This window comes from Lepeophtheirus salmonis, chromosome 1 (assembly GCF_016086655.4).
Source record: "Lepeophtheirus salmonis chromosome 1, UVic_Lsal_1.4, whole genome shotgun sequence".
NCBI classification, from domain to species: domain Eukaryota; kingdom Metazoa; phylum Arthropoda; class Copepoda; order Siphonostomatoida; family Caligidae; genus Lepeophtheirus; species Lepeophtheirus salmonis.
This window is the reverse complement of record NC_052131.2, coordinates 46,928,654-46,955,725: the sequence shown is the minus strand read 5'-3', so window position 1 is coordinate 46,955,725 and position 27,072 is coordinate 46,928,654. Positions and strand designations below refer to the sequence as shown.

General features: G+C 30.1%; 2 long non-coding RNA genes across 2 annotated transcripts in view; both read right to left on the bottom strand.

The window, feature by feature from the left end:
• The window catches only part of LOC121131822 (uncharacterized), a 114,016-nt gene that overhangs the window by 47,253 nt on the left and 39,691 nt on the right, over nt 1-27,072 (bottom strand). The window lies entirely within an intron of this gene.
• LOC139907593 (uncharacterized) lies at nt 117-5,363 on the bottom strand. The gene is made up of 2 exons (XR_011784303.1): nt 560-5,363; nt 117-504 (listed from the first exon to the last, which is right to left on the bottom strand). It is a non-coding gene; the product is annotated as an uncharacterized lncRNA (long non-coding RNA).

Sequence of the window (27,072 nt, the reverse complement as noted above, 5' to 3'; positions counted from 1 at the left end):
TCTCACTCAAAAACCTACCTATAGGTAGGCATATATGTATACACTGGGTGTAATGAAAAAAGGATGTACACGCTTTGACTTAAATGTTTCACACAAGGACAACAAATCGTAGCAAGTAAATATATTGGAACTGACCATTTTTATTTAAATATACTTTAAACTGACAAAAAAGAATAACATTTATTCAATATAGCCTCCATTGGATGTACGGACATCCTCTTCTTAAAGTCCTTGCAAACTATCTTGATATAACCTTCGAACATAATGGTCCATTGCTCACTGTCAGTTGCATTCAGGGTATCCATATTTGAGTGGCGAAACTACAGGCTTTCTTCTTAATTTGCAGCCAGAAGGCATAATCCTGAGGGTTAAGATTCAGGTTATAAGAGGGGGAAATCATTTAAAATATTTTCCTCTGAGATTTTTTTGCCCCCTTTTGAGAAGTTTGCAGATACATCAAGACCTTTTCATCTTTTTTTTTTTATGATTCTGGACATTGTTTTCCTGGAAACATTAAAATTAATGCATGAACCTGCATATTCAATATATCAAGAGCTACCTTGACAAGACCTTTCAAAACATTTAGACTTCCTGAAAGATTCAGAATGTATATCCATGCCTTGTCGGCTTCCATCCTCCTTTTGACCTCACAGTCTCTGAAGAAGTAGTTCCTATGTAGATAATTATTTATGGGTATGCGCATTATTTTGTCCCGTTCTTCAAATCTTTGGTATGACGATTTTTTAAATAAAATATCTGCTTACAGATTGAGGACTTAAAGCTTGTTGAAGTATTTTCTTACGATTTTATCAACGATATTTTTTATTAATAAGTTCTATTATGTTATGTTATGTTATTATGTTATGTTCTAATAAGTTATTATTATTACAACATCAAAATTCGTCAAAATTCTTCGGAGCATGCAACATTTTTTAAGCAAGCAGCGGCAAACTGCTACACCACCTTTTCAGTTAATATGTATTTTTTCGTTTGCTCAGATCCTATTATTACTAATAGAATTACATTTTTTACATAAAATATTTTTGAAAAAGCAAAGTTTGGGAGCTTTTTGTGATAATTATTTAAATATAGATATAAAATATATTCTGTCCATTTCATAATCAATAATTGATCAATCTAAAAATATCTCAAAAGTTTTTTATATAATTTTACTATTTAAAAGCTCTCTTTAAAAGCTCATTAAGGAGTTTAAACGTATACACATGTGTATAAAGATTAGTATTAGGGATGCGTCGTATTAGATCCTGTTTACAGACTGTATTCCGTTTCTTATTGATGTTAAAATGAAAAATGAAATGTATTTTTGGTGACAACACGGGTAGGTCATCAGATTTATGTTAAGAATGGTAACGCTGTTACAATTTTTTGAGATGCCCATTAGATTATTATTAATAACCATAGGTAAAAAGTATCATAAAGGAAATATGTAGGGATGTAAATCAAGGATACAAGGATGAAAATATTGGAAAAAATAAGGTGAGCGAAAATAGCAGCCTTTAAGAATTTGGAAAAATTCATAGTAATATTATTCGAGTGGCATTTCAGCTGTTGATTTTAGATTTTTAATAATAATTCGTCATATTACTGCTAAACTTTTATCAAAGCTATTAATATTATAAGTATTGTTATTCAAATATATTTGATCCGCACGAGGATCAGAAGTCATGTGGATTGATCAGTCAAATGCAAATGGGGAAATATAAACCCCTACGGGAAAAAAGATCGGTGGATGCAGATCCATATATTTGAATGCTTTGTGGTTATGATACATTCAAATCACCATGCATTACTTAATACTTTTCAAGCAGTTCAACATTCATAACTATTATAAAAAGTTTAGGTCTTTCCTTTATACGGAGCTTATTTTTTCCATTCATAACTGCTTGCAGCTAATTTTATGAAATGTCATAAAAACTAAGCTGCTCTCCTCTCAAACATTCTTCAAATTGTCATGGTTATCATGTTAATTTTCGGTTACTTTTTTACAAATCAAAAATCCTAATGATTTACAACACTACCTAGAATGTTTATACAGAACCTTCAAGTAGAGCAAATTTTAGCGTTTTTTCCTTTTTTTAAATTTGAATTATTATTTTTTAAATAAATTTAGAATCTTTATTTATAAATAGTTTCACTCATAATATTTGTGCAAGCGGCCTTTTTTAAGGGATTACGTTTTTTATATAATAATGTATGATTTTTTTAAAATATCCTTTGCTCAGAAATAGTCAATCTTTTTTATACTTTAAAAGATTTTCAAACAATTACTTCAAAAAAACAAAGACACTATTCATGATGTCATCAAGGGTCGATTTTTCTAATTTTTGAAACCAAAATATCATTGTCTTAGCAAAAAATAGTACTTTAAATATATTTTGTAGCATTCTGTTTTATCAAACATTACACACCAACATGTAAGCCTAGTTGAAGGGATAGTTATTGAACAAAAAGGAGGAATATTATTTTGAGTTATACATATTATAATCAAAGTTGGTCTGTTGTCTGTCTGTCTATATGAAAAACAATCACGGGATGTACTGTATATAGTGATCCCTGTTATATATCATATACGTATTTTGATCTAAAAATATTAATGCGGTCGCATTAAAGAAATATTGCAAGCATTTTTCATGCAGCACGGTTTCTGTTTCTTCTTTTTATTGATACGTCATTTATGTATATTATAATTTATATGCATTTACAGTATATATTAAGACTTGAATTAGATATAAATGTTGGTATGTAACAATGAATTAACTCTTGCAGGCACTTTGTTTTTATCCTACGGGTGTCAATCGTGTGTTTGATTTTATTAATAAGCGCTTGAGAGACTAAAGTACAAGAAATTAATCTTATCATATCAAAAAAAAAAATCTGAAACTCTTTCATTATTCTTGAGGAAAGAACACATACACATTGACAAAAGTATTGGATAGCTACTTGTGAGTTTGCTGAAGAAAAATGGATGAGTATCACAGAATATTTCTTGGGGTCATATCTTCTAAACAAAAACAATTGTATATTTTTAAACAAATTTGTCTATTTAGCCGACATCTAATTACTTCGAAAAATGCCGAGTACTACCATTACTATTTAATATGAATATATATCCTGGTTTTAAGAATGTTAGGAATAAATAAACTCTCGTTTTGTACAAAAGATGTTGGAGTGATTTATGTGGTTAAAATAATTATATATAAATCAAATAGACGATGCAGTTGATTTAAGAGGAACACAAAATTTACTGACGTTAATGTATCTTTTTATATGTGAACATATAAAAAGATTTACTACCCTTAAACACATAATCGGTGCAAAAAAATAAAAACAGGCAATACTGGGCTAACCTTCTAATTGATGTAGTAGATATGCCTCCAAACCCCAATCAAAAAATGGAGCCCCCTTAAAGTTTTGGAAGTGCCCCCTAAATGAGTTATTTATATCTTATATATATTTATAATTCTGTTTTTGGTGTTATCAGATATGGAAATCAAAATAGTTGAACAAATCACTCTGAAATTTAGCTATTAGACGTAAAAAATAACCAAGTATGTTCCTATGATATTTTTTTGGGCCTCTGAGCCTGTTTTTCAGCTATGTAAAACCATCTTTTTTCATTTCACTTTCTGTATCCCTCTCCTTCGCTCTGTTTTCCCCCTCTTCTCCTCTCCTTCTGTATCTTTCGACATCCCTTTCTCAGTCTCATTTCTTATACCTTCATATTTTGATTAGATTCCCCTCTATTCAGTTCTACAACGCAGGAATCCCCCGAAAAAAAAAAAGTGATACGAGCTAGCAATGACATTGGTGTTGATACTTATTAGTTTTCAGACGTAATATTGGAAAATTTCGCCAACTATAGTTATTTTTTGTCGACGACTGGGTCAAACTCTTTGGAAACAAAAAAAAAGCATGTCTGTTGGGGGCTCCTGGGGACTTTGTTGAAAGTATCAATCTCCAAGACTGATTAGTTGTTGAAGTCATACCCTTCCTATCAAAAATTCAGCAAAATTGCAATAATCCTTTGAAAATTTTAGTTCTCCTCCATTTGCATGTTCAAATAAGTCCATGATTCATGCAGACCTCCATCAGTTGGTAAGAAAAGAACTTCATCTTCTGGCGACGTTTGTGGGAAAAAGAACCTTTACTCAATCTTCAACCTGTTGTATAGTCCTTGCTCTTACTTAGCTAGTTTTTATGTATTATTTAGTCTTTTAGAAGTGTTGAAATAAATTAATATTGATTGAAAAAAAAAAAATAAACTTTACATATTTATGCAAAACATGTATTTAACATATTGTAAAAAAATTTGTATTTTTTTATTACTAAAATTTGAACGATATTCAAATCTTTCAAAACATTATTTTGAGCCTTTTATAGATTTTATAATGAATTTTGTAAATAAAAGTATATTTTCGATTTTACCATAGGCTTTTCCATCGCTGAATAGTCAATAGCGTAGTTATTGACTTCTTTAAAAGTGATATGAAAAGTAGAAAGTAAGTGAAGACTGAATATTTCATTTCTTTCGATAAAAATACTTTGGTCGAGTTTATTGATTTTAGTACAGCATAATATGTGTAGTAAAAAAAATCCATTTTTTTTTCAATTGATGGTTTTAGTAATATGTATCTCGCATTGTATCAATACCATCTCTGGGTTAGAAAGATAAGATTTCGTATAATAAAAACTTATTTGACGGTATTGTTTGAACGTGAAGTCAAAGCTGGACACAGGCAGACAGAAAATTTTACAGTGTTTCGAAAATATAAATTTCCTCTTCCCTGTGGAAAGGATATAAAATAGGAAGCAATGTTTTGTGACCATTTCATCAAAAACTTGTTTTATGAAAGCTATGCCAAAAAAATGTTCATAAAAAGTTGTAAAAAGGGTCATAAATTAAATTTATATTCTAATGATTTATGTTATGTATTCATTTTTATGCTCAAAATAGTTTGGCATTGATTATACCCTATAGGTAGATGTAGAATATAGATATATGATCCTGTGTTAACTGAACATTATCCTTACATGTACCTCACTGTTTAGTTATGATATCTGATGTGAAAAAAGTTTGTAACCAAATTAATTTTGTATTAGATGAATTCAATGAGAATTAGTTGAGATGGATAGTGTTTTCTTTATTTACAATATGTCAAGAAATTGGTGTTCTCCTATTCAAACACTCATATATGAAAATAAATTTGTGGAATATTTTATTTCCCAATATATCCACCCTTAAGTTAGCAACATTTTTTAATACATTCGCGTATAGAAGCAATAAAATTTTCCAATGTCTCATCTGAAATTTGAGACTAGGCAAATTTTACATTTTGGACGAGATTTTCTTCACTGGTTGCAAGCCGGAGTTTTTTGATCTTATTTTGGACAATGGCACATAATTTTTTATCGAAGACAAGTCTGGACTGTTGATAGACCATGTTCTCTTTGCCCAAAATCAGTCAAAGTTCGCTTAAAGCCATGTTTGAGCCACATGAGAGCTATGAAAAGGAGTTCCATCTGGCTGAACAATGGCTCTTGACACGTTTTATAACATTTTCTGCATCAGAAAAGATCCATTTTCTCGGCTCCTTTGCATTGCAGTGGTGAAATACTTCTTGATTATAGTCTCCCCATAGTATAAAATCGTCACAGTTTGTATAAAATGAAGCTCATAAAGAGTCTAGTGTCTCTTAATACCCCAGACATGAATTTTCAAGGGAAACTTCACTTTAGGCAGAATCTTTTCCTTCTTACGAGCCCAAACACGATCAATTTGGCGATTGGGATTGTGAAACAGTTAAAAGGTGAACTTGTCAGAAAAAAAAACTCTTCTCCAGTCATTTATAAATTATTACTTACAACGAAGGAACTTTATCTTGACTTTGTAAAAAAAAAAACGTTAATGTATTCTATATATATTTCCCAGCCAGCCTTTCAATAATTCAGATTGAATTGTAAAAGTAATTGCTTTTCTCAAACTTACTGAAAGATTCCATCGAAAGAGAACAGATGTTGTTAGATTTGAAGACTTTGATTCGATCAGAATATTTATCATATCTAACCAAAAGAAGTTCAGAATTTTATTAAATGATTTCTTAGACAAATTAATGAGAGCATCATTAAATACAATTTCAAAGGTCCTTGATTGAGATCATCATATGAACTTGAAACTATAATGAATTGGCAACTTTTGTTTGATATTATTATCTTGCTCCAGGACATTGAAATTTGAATCTAAATCAAATGGTTAATATTGAGATATTTACTTCGAATAATAAATATGTTCTAGAACTTATCTTGTAATTTTAATATTCTTTTGAAAAAAATGAATGACAATGGATCTAGAATAAAAAATTGGTCTCTCATAATATATGAGACCGAAAAATAATTGGTCCATAAAGTGAAATCGAATCAAAATCTGTCTACAAAGAATGACCAAAAAAATTTGGTCTAGAAAAAATAACTTAAGACCGAACCGAAAAAAAAATTGGGTACTGGACCGGTTCTCAACACTAATAAATAAGTCAGAATTAATTGTATTGTACTATGAAAAGGGGTTTTTGATTTATCCACATTGTACACTTTCACTCATAATTAATCTGGATGTCATCGCTACATCAATCCAAAAATATCCAAAATATTCATTATAAATACTAAAAATTATCGTTATGGTATTTTCATGGAAGTTTGATACACTTCAGTAATATTGAATTATTTTCTTGAAAATTTATTTTTACTTGTTACTTCATAAACAATTTCCCTTAGTATCCGTTCTTCAAGTATATTTACTATTGATTTTGACACTTCACATACAGTAATTTATATTACTGTATCCACTCCAAATAAAATTTAGTTTGAGTATTCAAAGTAGTTTGTTGGGTTACAATTTGTTTGTCTTCAAAATGAAAAATAAGGATTATATTCGTATGTATCACTTGAGAAAAGAAGTTTTTTAAATTCAGCAGTATAACTTTAAAATAGAAAATATCGTTTAAAAAGTCATTTTTTCATCGCAATAAAGGTCACAAAAACGCACTTTGAAGCCTGAAACTTTTTCATCAAATTACAACAGAAGATCGAATTAACAGGTCACTCTAAAAATGAGACACCCTTGTACACACGCTAAAATAAAAATTTAAAAGAAATTGACCTCTAATAGGACCCTCAATCTATACTTTATTAACTTGAAATATTATATAATTATTGTTTTAAGTATAAAAGGACTTTAATGATCACGACATTCGTGAGTTTCTTCTTAGAACATTGAAAATAGATTTTAATAAAACACCCAATTATGGTTGAAAAAGTAAGGTTTGGGGTAGGTGGAGCAGGATTTGGCGGCCGATTTTAATTTTTTACCCACCAAAATATGTAGTTAATAGAAAAGTTTACCTAAAATTGAGTTTCCTCAGTTTCATAAGTTAACGCCCCCCTACAAAAAGGGGTTTTGAAGACTCAAGAAAGGATTTATTAATTTTTTTTTTGAAAGCAAATCCCGTGCCAACTCAATATTCATATGAGTCAGTGATGTTTTTTGATCACTCAACCTCCCTAATCAATTATTATAACCAGGATACGTTAAACTTTTAACGCCAAAGATTTAATATGCTTCGAAATTATGATAATATTACATACATTTTTTTATCCTATATAAATAATTTATAATTAAGACTAGACTTAATCTCTTTTTTTTATGAATAATTTATTAATGTGTAGTCATTAATTTTTGCTTTCTTTTATTTATTATGTCACGCTTAATGAAAAAAGTGTGCGAATATACATTGAATGGTAATAAGATAATGATAAGGGTCTCGTACTACTCCTCATCATTTGTAAGCATAACTCATTAATAAATAATACAAACATCCTCTTTCTCAGTACTTAACGGAGATGCACACTAATTAAACTGTCAAATTAAAAGTAGGCCGATACGGCAGCTTACTCTGGTCCATTTATTTTTTCTAATTTGAGTCAAATCTTTGTTGTTTCTAGTTAAGTCCGAATTGGTATTATTAATGGAATTTAGAACTTGCATTTAATTTTATTGATAAGGTTATTTTTTTTAATGAAGCACTCTCATACTTAAACCATAATCATATTTTAAGCTGCACATAGTACAAATCATTTTCTAGATCAGTAAAAATAATGAAAATACTTCATAGATGTTTTAGGTACAGTTATAGACATACGAATATATATATATGTTTTTCTATACAAGTAGGTCAAACACACGATGATTTAATTATCAATTTTTAGAACAACACATTTCACAAAGTCCAATCTCATGAATGAATTTTGTGTTGTTAAAGAGTAAACTTCGATGCCTTGAAAATTTATTGTTGGTGCCTCTAAAAAAAGGCAAAAAACGTGATTGTTGGTATTCTTTTGAATATAGCTTCCCTCAATGGATTATCGTACAGCATTGATATAGGTGTCAAATAAAATTCAACAAACTGTGCTTCAATTTGTATTATTATGTTATTCGCCATTTATTTTTGCCCTTGGGTAAATTTTACCCCAGATATTAAAAAACGTTTTTTGATATTATTTTTTCCCCTGTCTTTTTAGGTATTCTCCTCAGTTATTATTATCTTGACGTATATGTACACAAAAAGAGAATACAATACTAAAAATAAATTTTTTCCTTGAACAAAGCTAATAACTCTGTACAAAAAATTGATAATTTATAATATACTAGAAATACATTGATTTTTAATCGTAAAAATTGGTTTAAATTATTATTGGAAACATGGAGCCCAAAAACTACATTATTGATCTAGGATTTGACACAACAGCCAGCAATAGTTGCAAAAACAAATTAATTATAAATAGTTTAACCCAACTTTAACCATTAAGAATCTGTGTATTTCTAGTATGTTAAAAAGCACCCATATTTGTAGGGTTTTGCTTGAAAAATACCTCAGTTTTGAATTGTTTTTACGCCAAAGGAACTTACTTAAGTATATTAGGGTTTTATTCACGTAAAAGTATTCGTTTCTAGAAGATCAAGCTCACCTGCAATACCGATTTTAATTTGATTTTATTAAGGAAAGAATCAATGAAAGGTTAATAAAATAATATATTGTACAAATTCCATTGTTTACCTATTAATTTTTGAACATATTTCTTTCTTTTTTAATACAATACAAGCAAAGGGTTACCCGGTGTTACTCAGCCAAGGAGGGAATGGGACATCACTTCAAAAAATATGGTCAAAATAATTAAAAAATATTCAGAAAATAATTATATATAATTTATTATTCAACTATAATAATAATTTAAATTTAAATATTTCGTTGTTTCCGAGAAAGATCCTAATAACTCTAATTCTCAATCTATGATAATAACGATAGAGTGGAGAAATTGTACATATTTTATAAAACCTTTATTAATCACACTATATCAATCTGGTGAATCATCCACAATATCTCATACTCTTACTATTTTTTTCTAGTAAACTTAGTAGTTTTATTATGATTTAAAAAACCTATTGTGTTAAAAACTTCAAATAACATACCAACAAATATGTAACAAAAAATTGTCTAGATAAGAAATTGATTTTTTTTTTCAAAAATTTGACAAATCAAATTCGCAAAAAAAATAAAAAAAACTTTTTTGTACTAATTTTGGAAAAAATAATAAATAGTATTTATTGGGATTGTAAGTTTTTGCAAATATTAATAAAAGGATCCTGAATTTGAAAATACTCAAAATATAATGTATATAAAGTCTATAATTCTATTTGCAAAATGAAGCGTTTTGTGGCATTTCCTCCTAAAAATTTACGTTTGATGAAAAAAAGAGACAAATGAATAATTATTCAGAAAGTGACAGATATTTTTAATTTAAAATTTATTTTTATGAGTCAAATTTATATGCTAACGAATTTCCAGACAAATTTTTACAATATTTATTTTATTGATTAATCCAATATTTTGGCACCTGAAAAAATCTTTTTTTTTTGTCCATAACTTTTTTGATTTTGAATAAATTTAGAAAACTTAGATATTCGGATAGTTGTTTTTGATACGCCAATCACGTTTTGATTTAAATTTCCACCCCTTATCCAGTCTCACTGATACACAAAAAGAACTTTTTGTATTTCGGGTATAGCATAACCCCCCCCCCCTTATATCACTCCCCCGTCTTAGCTTGACCAGGATCAAAAGAGGCACCCATGCAAAATTTTACCCTACTAGTTCCAAAGGGTGTGGGTACGCATAAAGGACACAAACAAACTCTATTTTAAAAACATACATTAGATAATGTATGATATTGGAGTTTTAAACATTTTTGCACTTTATCTCAATAATTTATTTACTTTCCATGAAAGGCAATTCAAATTCAAATTTTATCCCCCTAGATAAATGTCCTTGCCATTTATTTTATTCTATTTCTTTTTTTCTTTTTTTTTTTTTTTTTTTGAAGAATCTTAACTTTCTATAAACACAGGTATAACTCTGTTTTGTAATATCTTAAGAATAATTTCGAAACAATAAACAACCATAGGTTGAAAAAAGCCTTCTGAATATTAAAGCAACACAGCTAAAATGAGAAAAATTTATAAAGAGTGGCGATCCAAAACTAGCAAAAGTATTTAATTAAGATTGTATCCCGTTATTTTTCATCACGAGGTTTTATTACACCATCAAACGGCAGTTTAAACAAAAATAAACAAGTTTTGGTTTTATCCCATGGCTCAAAGTATAAAAAAGTTTGAGCAACAAAAAAAAGGCAACCCAGATGCGATTTCCTCCGCGCCTTTGTCTGTGGGGAGAAAGATGCAAAGACCGTTCACATTTCTATCCGGACTGCTTACAACATCAAAAAGTCCATTAGAGCCCCATACAGCCAAGAAAAACCAAAGCTTCTCCAGTAGCAATATGGCTGATTTCTGTCCTTCCTCAATGTGGCCCTCCTCCAGCCATGACCTCAAACCCCTAGACTTTCCAGTTTGGGGTGTCTTGGAGAAAAATATCTGTCCCATCTCTTATCTAAATTTGTATTCGGTCCTAGCTGAAATAATGAATTCATGTTATGTCATAGATGAGGGGATTCACCGTCAAGAGCTGTCAATCTGTTCGCAATCGTGAGTAGGCAGTTATTGCTTGTGAAGAATGGCATATTGAAAAAAAAATAGCTAAATTTAGTGTTGAAACATATCACTAATTGGTTTTACTTTTTATTTTCTTGATTCCATGGAAATCAAGTTTTAGCGATTGAATCATGCAACTGCAAGTTTTGAGTCCCCACTCTGCTACGCCTTATTCGTAAGAATTGAATTCATCTTTTATTTATCTTAATTTTACAATGACAATTATTGAAAATTTTGACTGCAAAGTCATAACAATAAACTATAATTATGAAAATCAATGTTAAAATCCAAATTTTTAGTTTTTTTTTTTTGCAAAACGATGAAAGGTAACTTTGGAAAATATACTCCCTAAATCATTTGTATATAGAAGTTGTACCATCTAACTATTTTTTTTTTTTTTTTAAATCTGTGTTTGAGGTCACACTGTTGTCGTTATATAACCCTTATCATTATCCATTTTAGAAAGCACTCTTCAAAACAATAACTAAATAGGCAAAAACTGCCTAAATGACAACTTTTATTTATTTATATTTTGAAAATAAATTTATTACGTAACATATGTGTTACAAAGAGGGATATGCTGGAGATGGGATTTTTGTGGATAAAAATACAATTTAGCGATTAAAAAAGGAAAAACAGTTGGTATGGATATGCCATTTTTTATTTTTTGTTCATTTATTAATATATTATCGTAATGAATATACAAATTATCTACATTCTCGTAAGTATAATTTTTCTTACAGTATATGTTGCAGTAATTAGGCAAAGTACATTTAAACGTACTTAAGTAAAGTACAAGTACTTTATTGAAAAGTATTAGGCTTTTTTTAAAGTGTTTAAATAATTTACAAGTACCTACAATGTATTAAAGTACTACAAAGACTATCTTTAATTATTGTTTTGTCTCAATCCCATTTAATATGTTAGATTATTTTTATTGGAAGTAAATTACTAGGAGTTAGATTCGAAGTTCCTTGCAAAGAAGGCAAATTATCGTTAGAAATGGAGAAGACGGATCTAACCATCTTAAGCTGATAACTTCATCTTGTTATATTTTTAGATTTAAATGGTATATTGAACGGTAGGAACGGTTGCTAAGCGACGCAACTAAATAATACGTTCAAAGTCAAAGACTCACTTTAAAAGTGCAAATTACAACTGATTATAACATTTATTGCTTTTAAAATATTTATTAACGAAATATGTGAAATCTTTTTCATAGCTTTCTGTCCAAAGTATTGGAAGTACTTCAGTATTCATAAGTACTAATTTTTAACAAACTATCAGTTCTCGTGTTTTATGAATACTTAAGTATAAGGACAAATTATACTAAATTTTAAGACTTAAGGACACTTTAGTATAAGTACCAATGTACCATTTTCAATACTCTAATCATCGTGGTGTAACCATTTCCTTCTCAAATATTAATTCTTGCTTTATCTGTGTATAAATTGTTTTGATATGTATAATAAAATAATATAAATGTATTTGAATACAGTTAAAATATTTTCCCTGCACTAACTCTTCTTTAATTATAGGTGGTTTTCCTCTTGTAATAGTAATTATGTTTCTTCTCCCCCCTTCCAAGTCATATAACCGGCAGCTAATGTTAACTTGTGTCTTAATAACCGTAGTGCTATAAAATACCATCCTATGAAGGAATCGGTGAGAGTGCATGAGAAATGGTTCATATGTTAATACGAAGCTTTCTCATTGCACGTTTTTCTTAATTGGTTATAATTGGTGTAGACATTACAATTAATACTTATACAGAATGTTTGTTAAAAAGAAAAGGAAAAAACTTTCTCGAGTAAAAAATGAGAAAAAGAAAGAAAAAAAAGAGCAGAGATTTTTTTTTTTTAAAGAAAAAACTTTTATGGTTGTAATAATAAGACAATTTTTTTCTTTGTTTAGGGTCTCTCATTTCCTGGGATCTTGGGGTAATAAGGGATCCTAATATTAAATACTGTGAAATTAAAGTATTTCTTTTTAAACTTTAAGAAGAAAATATAAATTTTAAGTTAGTCAAGAGATGAAACGAACACCAGGCCATCAATATTTGTACAAAGTAGTGGTTGTAGTGACTCTTTTTTGTCTGCTAGGGGCGTTGAGTACACTACTTGAATATTACTTTATAACTAACAATGCAGGCTTTATGAATTCACTCTTTTAACTCAATTGCCAAGGTGAATTCTGCAAAGGAAAGAACTAGTTGCATACGTCATGAGGTGAAATGATAAAGTGATGTCCTCTGGGTATCAAATTAAGCAATATCTTACGTTGAGGAATATATATCAGTACCCCAGAAATCTACTCAAGCTAATATTCACGTTCCCCTACTTTGTTTTAAAGCTTCCCCGATATTTATTCCCAATTCTCCATTTGATTATATATAAAAAATAGTAAATAAGGTTAGATTTTTTGAGCCGCAGATCCCACTCTTCGAAATTCTGTAACCAGATCACACCCACAACCAAAAACTTATATAGTTAGTGATCTTTTTTGGTGGAACGGGGGTTGTATAATTGTAAAGTACACAACCAAAACTAGCTGGCTAAAAGTATATACTGCATCATTTGCGATGCATAACTCATAAATATTTAATACCGATTGTTTTTTTTATTTAATATGTATTCATCGTGTATTTAATCAATCATACATCTTTAAAGGAAGCATATATATGGTCCATCACCACAAAAGCAAGCTAGAATGATTTTTCTCGAAATTAAGTATGGATTACATTTGTATTCATTGACAAGTTCTCGTTCATTTCTAACAACAAATTATGCTTTGTCACTTTTTTGAAGCACTACAAATTGCACTTGGAGTTTCCGAATTGACAATAATACCATGTAACAGTATTTTGGGCCGCAGGCTGAAACACACATAAATTATTGTTATTTAAGCCGTTGAACACAAAAATGACTGTTACAACTTTCAACCTTTAAGGGTTTGGTAATAATATTACGGGGGAAATAATTAAAACGCTTATAATTTTCATATCTTTTAATTAATCAATTATTTTGAATATGAAGCATCTATAAACTTGTTTTAATCCACTTACATCTAAATTATTAATTATATTTGTATATATTATAAGTTAAAACCTCAAAAACAATTCAATTTTCCCCCTAACTACCAAATTTTATGGCAATTCCTTAATAAATATTAAAAAATAAATAAACCAAAAATCATTCAAAAACTACCTTCTTTAAATGCAATTTTTTAAAACTTACATGTAAAGTCTACTCTATAACTTAAACTAGGATATTAAGCACTTGAAGAAAAAATAGAAAAAGACATTCGCTTCTAAGTAAGATCTTTCTTTTTACTCAATTTTTGGTTCTTATTTTCATTTTTTATTAATTGCAATCACATTAAAGTAAAAATTATTCATTTTTCAAATGCTGAAATGTTTGTATCATTTGTTATTTATTTGGATTTTCATATATATAGGTCTTTCATGTCGAAATATGGCACTGAATCGTAGTTATACCCTAAAAAAATTAATAAAAAAAGACTTAAAGGCCAAACTTTAAAGGTTGATAGTTCTAATTTCTATTTTCGTGTTCTACGGGTTAAATAACAATGATAAATGTGCTCCAAGATCTTTACTTTGTTGCATAGGGTAATAAAATGATAAATTGACATATTTTATTTGAAATGCCATATCGGGGCAATATAAATTACTTGAATCAAATAAAGAGTCTAAACTATAGCTCAAATTCTTGGTTATCTTAAAACATCCGACAAATTTGAATACAAAGCTTATTATTGACGCAACACGTCTATGGGTATATCTAGTATAATAATAAATTGGGACTTTTTCTTTGTTTTAATTTTTGTTCAATATTGTTTTATGTTTATTCATCACATATTATATAATAATTAAATGTCGGGACTCCAAGAAATTCTTCAAAAACGGGAGCAACACCAAATGTATTTATATATATATAATATTATACGAAAAATAGCTAAGTGCTTTTTAACTAAGTTCGGAACAGAAACACTATATTAAAGATTCTATAAAAATTTAAATATTAATTCATTGTTTTTTCCACTATGCACTCAACATATGGCTAAAAAGTACAGGGCTGAACAAAGAAAAAACGTTATTTTTTCTTTCAAAATTTGCTTTTTCCCTTAACACTTTTCAAACCATTTGTTAGCCTGAAAGGTATTTTTTCCCCATCAAGAATCAGTGTAAAATTAAAACCGATTGTTTTTATTCCATTCATTTAACTCAATAAAACTCAAAAACTAAAGAAAAAGATTCTCATTAAATTTTCACAGTTGTCTTTTGAAAGTTAGTTCTGACTATAAATATTATATATATTAGGCCCTCTATGTGTGAAGTCCGGGACTTTTCAGATCATGTTTTAGATGATCAGTCCAAACTTAGAGTCAAAACATTTTTTTATTGACTTGACTTAGACTCGGGACCATATGAATACAGTCATTGATACAGAAAATCGTATAAACTCTCTGGTTCTTCTTTATAACTATGCTTCTCAAAATACAGGGGCACACAAGTTCCTCCTTTTAGGGGTTGTCGTCAAAGAAATGAAAAATCATATGCTTATTTATTTTTTAAAGTAACAAGAAAATTCTCAAATTTAAAAAGTTTTACCCCTCTACTTTTCTTCAAAGAACAATCTTCTTTTTCTTGTAAGCCTCCGATTTTTAAATTCTGTTTGGGCATAATATTAGTATTTGAAGTTCTTCTTACATTATCAGAAGGTATACGCTACATATTCTAAAAAGATTGAGATTCTGTATTTTACATTATTTTAGAGATAGACAATTTGGATTTTCATTGTTCTGATTCTTTACTAACCAAATACAGTGAGCATCAACATTAACATCTTTTGGGAAAAGCAATACAACCGTTTAAAAAATTGTTTCATTATGATTGTTTATACTGTTACTGGTATACAGAGTTTTGAAAATCATATCAACAGGTGATGTCCTCAATCTTTGAATTAATTGAACTTAGGTTTTTTCCTATTTTCATTTTTCATTTGTTTATTTCTCTTTGAATAACTTTTATTTCAGTGGTTTTAGAAAGATGGTTATTTTTTTACAAAAAAAAAATACAAAATTAAATTAGCTACATATTTTATTTTATAATTATAGATAATTAACTATTCTGCAAAATTCTTAAAAGTAAATCCGGCTTTAATTTTTAATTTCCGGATTTGAACAAATTGCACTAATTTAGAACTCTTGATTGATACCAAATCTGATGTCACAAATTTCAGCTCTCTAGCAATAAACTCGGAGAGTCATTTGAGTTTAAATAATTTTGCAAATTTTAAATTATGAAAACATACTGAAAAAGTTTTTTGTATATAAACAATGGAAGCAAGTAACTGATTTTCATAATAAAACTAAAGATCTAAATATCAATCAGTTTAATTTTATAAGATATTCTGTTAAATAATTTTATAGCCATATATATTTTCAATGGTGAACGCAGGTTCCTCACTACTCCAACGCATGATAGCGACTGAATCTATTTCGAAAAATAATTTAGAAATCTCGCCTCTAGAATGAAACCACGTATACTCAGATACTACTTCAACAGCATTGATTGCGACATTTAATAAAAAAAAGAATATTATGTTGTCTTAACTTGTAAAAATAATCGATTCTCGAAATTTAGTTTTAATTTAAATAAAATTTAGCTCCTAAAATTTGGTCAAATATATTAAAAATTCAGCAGGAAGGATAACTAAATGGTATAATTATATTTATTTGGATCTTTTTAATCAAACACTTCTGAATTTTTATATGGAATTTAACTCCCCTGCTACCAAAATTAGCCATTCATTGAATCAAATATATATTGTCTGAACTCGAATTCAATTTATTTTTCTGTGCTCAGATTAAAAGAAGGTGGATTCGAATTCAACTTGAGTAGGTAAATGAACGGGGGAAAAATTCATCAATATGCACCGGTGAAGGAATGTATTGTTAAGTGAGAGTAGGGTTTTTTTTTAGAATTTTGACAGGAGGTTTTTTGACACGTTAGAGACAAAAAAACTTTCCCAAAGTTGTTAGAAATTAATACATTTGTATAAAATTTTGAAAATTAAAAATTATTTAAATAAGAGGATTTTTTTATTACTATCAAACTTCCTCCAAAGTAAGGGGTCAATTACCACATAATCCTTAATATTCCAGCGCCAATGCTATCACGTGACATCATTTAAACATGTTTTTTGAATTATAGTATAAGGCATAGAGTAGATGTAATACATCATGGACATCTTTAGCTATCTGGTCTACATCCAGATTTAAAAAAAGTGCGCCGCTTCCAAGATACGGCTTGTTTTTAAAATGTATTAGTGATTGTTTTCAGTAGTGAAAGATTTTAAGTTTAAAATGATGGGATATAAGTGCCTCTGGATCCCATCAAGGCTATGAAAGCAACTCAAGAATGCTAAGATCCTATACTATAGTTTTCCTGGTTTCAAAGTGCCTCCTAATCTGGAACTTGAATCCAAATGGGAGAGGTCTGTTAAAATACAGAAAGTGCATCTCAAAGTGAATTCAAAAAAATTGATAAATACTAAGAATTGAAGACTGTGGAGGCTCCATTTCACGAAATCGGATTATATTACTTATTCTGTAGACCAAAGAGTTTTCATAGGCACAAGCTCAAAAACAGGTTCTGCCTTTGGGTATAGGCCAATTTACTTTAAAATAGAAATATACAAATAATTCAAGGATTGACATATGTAATTAATTGAATTAATTAACTATTCAGGAGACCGAGAAAAGATTATGTGCCTTTAGTAAGCATCAGGAAGCCTTGGAGTCAATTCATTTTTCAAAATTGGATTTCATCATAGAACAGATGACATTACTCTTCAAGAAACCTAACAAAAGGAGATTTTCACCTTGCCTTCTCTCTGTTTCTTTTCCGAGGCAAAATGTAAGTGTGGCCCTCTATGATCATATTTTCAAATTGAATTACCTTACAGCTCCATACTCAAAGTATCTTAGATCTATGTATATTGCAGTTACAGTAGAAACTGGACTACCGTCATCTATAGTTAAATATCTTGAGACGAGGATCAAACACCTTAGCAGCAGATAGCGGGATGTCAATATTATAATCGATGAGGTCAGCTCCGCAAAACGAGTCGAGTTTGATAACAGTAAGTTATTGGCCTGGGAGAAAAACCAAACAACTAAAACGGTCCTTACATTTATGATCAAATCCGTTAGAGGAAACTACATGGATGTGGTAGCACTTATACTGGTTGCCAAATTAAACGCTCAATTCCTCTACAGCAAATATACTCTAATTATGAATCCCTCTATCAAATTGGATTTATCGTTGTGGCGATATTAGTTGATAACCACCCAGTAAACATGAAGTTCTTCACTCATTTTTTTTGTGGTGGTGAGCTCCAGACTTCAATAACTCACCCACTCAACATCAAAAAAAAAGTTTATCTCATCTTCCACCCTGTATACAAATTTTAAAATATTTCTAACTGCTTTCAAAGGCAAGAATACTTCAGCATTCTCCTGAACCGTTTAGGAGTTAAATCATCATTAGACTCTAACTTTGTTCATATCAAAGAAATCTACCATAAAGAGTCAAGAAAGAGCTCAGAAACTACCAGCGAAGCAATAGTTGATACTGTGTGTGATCAAGGTGACAAATGGGCAAGCCTTCTTGGCAACATTTAACAAATCCTGTTTAACGTGAGGGGTACAAATTTGGTTTCTCAACTCAATGACAACATCCGAACGAAAGGCAGAAAAAGATCACCTGAAAACAAGATCAAATCTAGAAAGATTGTCAAACTTCAATCGGATTATGTTTTAGTTATGAACGTTAGTTTTTCTGGCGTGTGCCTCTATTTTTGAAGTAATGAATTTAAATTATGTTGGTGATATATGTATTCCAGTGTATTTAGTCTTGAATTCTTATGAAGAAATATTTATAGATTTGAACTCGTACAATCTGTACTGAAAACCACCCGTATGAATATATCTTTACTAAAAAAATAATATATTCCTGAACTTTTTCTGAACCAGCCCTTGGAGCGCACGTTTTCTTGTCTGTTGGCCAAGTGACGAATTTACTAGTTGAGATATGAACAAAACATCACTTTTTAAATCAAATAGAAAGAAGAAAAATGGATTGGATTAGAACCATCTGATCCATCATTCACAATTTGGGATAAAATATCGAAAAGTTGCCAACACGTTGTCTTTGGGTAGTGTGTATGGGAAGACTAATGAAGAACAAATTTGCTTCTTTTATAAGGGATCAAGGGAAACGTCTAGGCCTTTCATATTTGAGTGTGAGCTTTTTTACACATTTTCATATTTTTTTTTTTACATATTTTTATATTGGCCCTTATTATCAAAAATAAATTAATTTTAATAACCCAAAAGTTCAGACCAGTCTCTACAAATTCAGATTTACTAGAACAATATTATCCTATAATTATGTCCAGATTATTGATAGATACATAAAAAGATTTTGATAGGAATATTATTTCCATTTTGTGTTATGTATTAGGCGCAAGTTTATTTCCACATTGATTGTGATTCATGATATAATAATGAGTTGAAATATAGTTATACTAGTAAATATCTAAGATTGTTATTCATAACCTTGATAAAATAATTATAAAAATAGGCTCTGGGTCATGTTTGCCTTTCTTTTGAGGCGTATCATTTTTTGGAATGATCATCTCTCTTTCCAAAATCTCATTTTGTGAAGAAAAAAAAAAAATCTCCTTGTTAAATATTTTGGCTAGAAAATATATATTTATTTTATTGAATGTCTGATAGATATTCCAATCTTTTCTTTTTGGCGACGGTTTCCTGCAATTTTATTATTTCTAACACTTTTCCATAGTGTTTCCGGTTAATTTTAGCATTTCTCTTCCAAAAATCACTTATTTCTGAGATAACTAAATTATTTTTTGTTGGAACCATTACCTTGTCTTCATCTATTTTAACGCTATTGTTTTCTATTCATGTTTTTTACAAACATTTAAAAAAATCAAAAAAATCAAATAACCAAACTTCACCTTCCTCAAATATTTTTAACAAATAAAAAAAAAATAAAAAAGGAGGAGTTGATTATTGATTGTACATTAAATTCCAACATTCCATTATTCTTCTTTTTCCAAGGTTTCTTTCCCAACATTTTCAATCTAACATTGATTTTGAATTAATAGCAACATGTAATAAAACATATTTTGTACATTAAACAGTATCTATAGATATTACTCGCTTGTAGGTAGATTTTTTAAAAAAATCAATGTAAGATCCAATTCATGAGATAGATCGGTAATATAATACGACTATAGATATTTAAAAAACATTTTTTTTTTTTACAATTTGATAAATATGTTTCAATTAATTGCCTTTTTAAAGTCATCCCCTTCAAGCTCCTTCAAATAAACGCATTTTCTTTTTAAGAGAGATCAAATTAATTTTGAAGACTTAGAGCTTTTATTAACTTAAGCTTTTCAGATTATTTTTTTTTTTTTTTTTTTTAGGTTGGCAAGCTAATATTTTATATAATTTATCAATCTATCAGAAAATGCAAATAAAATATTTAACCGCAAAACTTGATAATTTAAATAAACTACCCTAATAATAACACTTTTTTACTAAACAGTAAATCCCATAAATAAAAATAATCAAACCATTTCAACAAAGTGTCAGAATCAAGTAGCCACTTCCAACCCTCAATTGTGTTTATTTGCAAATTTGCAAATAAATTGCTCCCGAAATAATGGTACCAACTAACCCTTTTAAATCATGGAATCAATAGAAAGAAAGGCAAACCATCTACTCTATCTCAAATTATAAACCTGTCTTCAAAATATTCTAGACCCTGTAAACAAGTAAAATATACGCCCAATAACAAGGTTACTAAATCGCTAAAGCAGCATTTTTATGTTCCCCATGTAGCAAATGGGATGTTTTTAAGTCCTACTTCTTCCCAAATTTAATAAAATACTAGTGTTTAATTAAAGAATTTCTCAAGCCCTCAACCTAGTTCATTAATACATTGAACTAAACCGATTTAACTTTAGTCAACAAATAACTATTCAAAAATCCAATGGATTTTCACTCAGCACCACATAACAACATTATTCTATCAGTACTTGGGATTCCTTATCATAATAATCAAATGTAAGTTGATTCCTCTTCCATTATCATATTTTTTATGGAGCCTAGGTTTGATCGACGGTCGCTCCGAGAAAATAAAATAAACATAATATATATAGGGACTGTTTGACGTAAATTTTGTTTGTCCTAAAAAGTGTTTGTGTCCATTCTTGCACCTACAACAAACCCTCTCTATTGACTTCATATACAATGTATACACCTGAGGTGCTAGTATTCATCTTCTTGTACATGTTGTAAAATATTTTCCTAAACTTTAAATTGAAAGTACTATGAAATTCATTATGTATTCTGATCAATAATATAAATAGTTTCTTAAATCTGTATTAAGGGTTCTAAGACAATGGGGGGGACATTTTAATGAAGGACGATTTGTAGAACGGATTTTTTCCCGGAAAATATAAAAATTATAGTGGGATGTATAGGAATTGTTCATATGTTATATATATAAAATAAATTAATGTGTTAGTGCTATTTAACCAACTCTATGGGAAGTTTTATGGGGAAAATCCGAACTAGATTCGAATCCCATGCTACTATGTTATGCATATAAAATGCAAAACACAGTATAATGATCATTAATAAATATAATTTACAAAGAAATATCTTCTATACGACATATTTCTATATGTATTAAATGTGAATATCTGTGTGCGTGAGTCAATACCTCATTGGCTGACAAACTAATGAATGGATTTCCTTAAATTTTTAATGTAGGTTCTTTTGGCTCCAGAAACAGTGCTGATAACTTCTTTTTTTTTAGTCTTCGGGGACAGTCAAAATATACAGTTCATCAACTTGAACGGGAAAAAAATTGTGAAACCACACATGTGCTAATTTTATATCTCATACTATAATATTAAATTGGATTTGTATATAATAAGGGCGTTTCTTTTTAAGATGACCATTTGTAGGACAAGGCAAATAAATCTTTCAAAAATTATATTAAACAATGAAAAGAAGGTTAGTTAAATTATGCTTTTATTTTTGTTGAAGACATCGAATCCTATCCTTGTCAAGTTATGGCAGATAATTGACATATTAATATATTTTATGCACGGTTTACTATTAGATTTTTTTTTTTAAATTCCAATTTTCTTAGGTTTCAAAACAATGCTTAACTTTATTCAATGTAGCATTTTCTACTCATTTCTGTGATGCTAATATTTTTATTCGACAGCAACAGAGTACTTTGAACTTTTCGACGAAAATTCTTAGTGTTTACAATTTGCGATCCTGTGAGTTTGTGTAAATTGATTAGATAAAAGCCGTATCAATTCTCGTACATCAAATGGTCTATTGACTTCATAGACCAAGTCTAGGTCAGATAGAGTAATTGTAACAAAATAATGTGAATTTATACTTAATCCGTGCAACTCCATATCACCAATTAAAGAGAAACTATTAACAAAAAACCTCCCAAGCTTTAAAGCTCCCTCTACAGGGCATCATTTTCCCGAATAATAGGTTTGAGGAAAAGTAATTTCCTATTTTCCGCCCAATTTTATCTAAATATATCTTGTTTATTATTGGTCAGATCGGATCAATCGATACAATGTTGTGAAGGTGTGATTGTATACTACAAACACTTTCCGGACAGTATTACACTTGGCTGGTTCAATCGTTAATTATCGTGTGTCGAGTATAGAGGTATCAAAGGAAGAAATTCATAATATTTTATATTTTTACTCCCCGAAAGGAAAAAATCTGTCGAAAGGGACTAAGAAAATTTGAGATGTACAGGGTGTCCACGATAAATTGGAGCTACTTTAAACTTCATCCAGATCCATAATGTGGATATTCGGGGTGAAATCATACTAATATAAAAGGTTGTGTGAACAATACACCATAACTTCCACCACAATTGTTTTGACAACAAACAATAGTCATCATGGAACGAGCAAGGAGAGACGCCATCCTCGAATTGGCTTGTGAGAGACACAAGCCCTCTGCTATCTACTAGCTTCTTAACTACCCCAAGACCACGGTGTAACGGGTATTCAATACCTGTGAGGTTGAGGGGAAGGTCTGCCGCAAGGCCCACAACATGAGAAATGACCGAATCTGCACTCCCCGCTTCCTTGAAGGCCTCCTGAAGTCCATCGAGGCTTCGCCGGGGACTTCCTTGTCCAGGTTGGCCAAGAACCGTGGAGTGAGCAAGCAGCTGGTATCTGTGAATGAGGACCTCTGGTACAGGTCATATCGAATGCCCAAACAATACATCCTCACGGCATACATGGAAGCTACCAGGCTGACCAACGGTAAGCGTCTCCTCAATGACCTGAAGAGCCATGGAGGAAGAATCATCTTCTTCTCCGACGAGAAGAACTGGACTGTCGACAGAAGCTACAACGTCCAAAATGACAGGTGGCTTGTCAAGGAGAGAGAAGAGGTCCCTGCTGTCTTCACCACAAAGTTCCTGGCCTCCGTGATGACCCTGGGTGTCATCTGCAGCACCGGTGAGGTGATGCCTCCTTTCTTCTTCAATCCCAAGGAAAGGATAAGGTACTGCGAAGTCATAGAGGAGTTTGTCATCCCCTGGATGAAGGATACGGCCGCTGGGAGGGAGTTCATATGCCAACAAGACTCAGCGCCTGCACACATCGCCATGAGGACCACTAACCTCTTCAACTCCCACGACATCACTTTCTGGGATCGCAACACCTGGCCCTCCAACTCACCCGACCTTAATCCGTGTGATTACTACTGGTAGGGGGAGTTGGAGAGGGAGGTGTGCAAGGTCAGCCACAGGAGCATTGCGGCCCTGAAGGGTTCCATTACGAAGGAGTGGAATGCTGTCGATTCCGTAGAAGTCATCAGGGCATGCAAATCCTTTAGGGGCAGGATGGAGAAGATGGTGGCTGCTGAGGGAATGTTGAATAAATTTATTGTTTAACATCATGTCTAACTTTTTTATATTAACAAATACACTCCAAATTCCAGTTTTATCAAGCAGGTTGAATTTTAAGATAGTTCCAATTTATCATGGACACCCTACCCTGTATATGGGGCCAATATTATTTTTTTTCGTGATGATATGATGATTTCGTATTTCAATGAAGGTTTACGTCAGTCGAGTCAAAATTTAAGACTAGCTGGACATGAAAATTTAGATAATACTACATTCCTAATTTAGAGCATATGCATAAATATTTCCTAAACCAAAAAATATTTTAGAACTGTGCCAATTATTTTTCGAAGGACAGAGATACCGAAGATCGATTACAGCACCTATACGGTAATAAAGGTCAAACATAACTATTCAAGAAACTACTTAATTTATCCAGTAAATGATAGCCAATTTCAACTGGAGGGGAATTATGGAGGGGTATGTTTGGGCAAATACGGCTATTCTGACCGCATTTGAATAACCTTAACCTTGTAAATATAATATTATATTTCCTAATAAAAACGATTTTTTAAGAAGTACGAAATTGACTAGTTGAAATCTGAACACTTATAAAAGAGAAGAATAAAAAAAAACACAGATGAGGAATGGATAATTCCTCCCATCTCCTAACACAATCTGTGTATTTGCATGCATTCTAAAAAAATTAACACAATCAATCGAAAAATGGTCTCACAACGAGATAATAGAATCCAGATTGCTTCTCTATATCGTCCGAACACACAATAACAAAGATGTGAAGCTTGACATAGACAACCAGGATTGGAACTGCATGAGCCCCATTTACAATATAATCACCTGTTAGAATTTCTAGCGGCGCATCGATGCCATTATCAAAGTCAATAGAGACTACATTGAAGATTAGAAATGGGTTCAACTTATGTGCCAACATCTGTACAAAGTTTAGTAAATGTAGCTCCCCTAATTTCCAAAATTAAAATAGTTAAAATTTCGTAATCAAAAAGTCTTAAACACCCGGTGTGATGAATATGCAACATAGACTATATTCTCTTTGTCTTCATTTGTAATCCCATTCAACTTCTAAGGATTCACTAATAGTATGCAGCCATATAAAATACTTACTATTACAGACAGCAAACTTTCTGAAAAATGTAGATAAAGTACAACTCCATCAAGGTGGTATCTTTATGTTACGTCAATACAAAAGCAAACTAGAATGATTGTTTTCAAAAATGAGACTAGATTAAATTTCAAAATATTTTTTTTCCTCTAGACCATAAATTTGTGAGTCTTTTATTTTTAGAAATTGATAAATTGTACTAACATGAAGATGCTATCTGAAGGATAGCCAATGAAAGATTAAAAGATTTTATTTATGTTTAGCTTCTTTATGTTAAAATTATAAACTAAAACATTCTACTAAAATTATATAATAGTTAAATTTCTATTGTAAAACTTTCTGTAAACAACATTTTGTGTTGTTTCTCTCCATTTGATGTAAATATAATCAAACCTGAACCCAGTTTGACACTCTTGAAAACCTTTGACCCTGTGATTTATTTATACTAAGATTAACTCGTTCATCCTCTTCCTAATTCCCTTTTTTAATTCGTATTTAAGATACTTTTTCCCTGATAAAAAAATATTTCGTTTTTTGGATTTTTAATTCTTTTGATGAATTTTCGAATCGACAAACCATACCTTTAAAAAAACTTTGAGCTACGGGGAATACATTTTTTTTTATGAAAAAAATCAACTTATTTGTAAAAAATCAAACTTGCCCTCCAGAGCCCAGGAATCTGTATCTGTCTCTGTTTTTTAAATAAATGTGTTTTCACCATTGTTTTTCTAAGGGGGACGTAAATCACACACAAACACATAAATTATTTTAATACTATGTTGGGTACTGAATTCCTCTTTTTTTCTTTTTGTTCGAGTTTGATTTTGTATTGATGCACCATATAAGTACCATAAATTAAAGAAAAATAATTCATTTGATATTATATCATGTATGGCAAAATTAGAAATTAGCCTATAAAAAAGAGTACACAGGTATATCCAGGATACAATGAACCAAACCTTTGAACAAAAAAAAAGAAAAAAGAAAAATGTCTTACCTTTAAACAATACTTCCCTTTCCTTCGAACTTCTTCTTTTCAATAGTAGGACTTCTTTTTAAACACTCTCAAGCTATGACCATGGATGACTGTCAAGTACAAATCTGATTCTATCCGAAAATATGTCCCCCCCTCCTTTTCCTCTCTAGTATTAAATAAAGCAGCATTTCTTCAGGGTGTTAACTTTTGAATGTATGATTACATGGACTCATTTACATAAAATATATTTTATTTTTACTTAGTATATATTTTCCTTTGAAACGTTAATCTCTATACAAAACACATAAATATATACTAGCACCCTGCATTACCCAAAGTAATTAGGAGTCCACGGACGGACTAACTTTGCTTTAATTATAATTAGTGATTGGACGATTAATAGATATCAGATAATCGGGTGTTTTTTCTGGAATCGAATCGGTAGTGTTTAATATGCAATTCAGATTTTTATTTATTACTGGTATTTAACTATTTATTACTTTTCTAAGTTATGATAAAAAATAGCCCCTCCAAAAAAAAAATTTATTTTTTTGCTTTTACTAGAAAATTTAATTTCCCAAATGTTGTTTAAAAAATTTAATATTTGAAATTTTGTTTCAACAGAATTAATATTTGAAATTTAATTTAATTTTTCAAAAAAAAATTCCAAAAAATTTAACTTTCTATAAATAACTATCTACTTTTCAAATTTTTCTCTAAAAAATTTAATATTGGAGTTGTTTTTTCGAAAAAACCTTTATACCAAAAATTTTATTTTTGACATTTTTTTGAAAAAAACATACTTTTTGTAA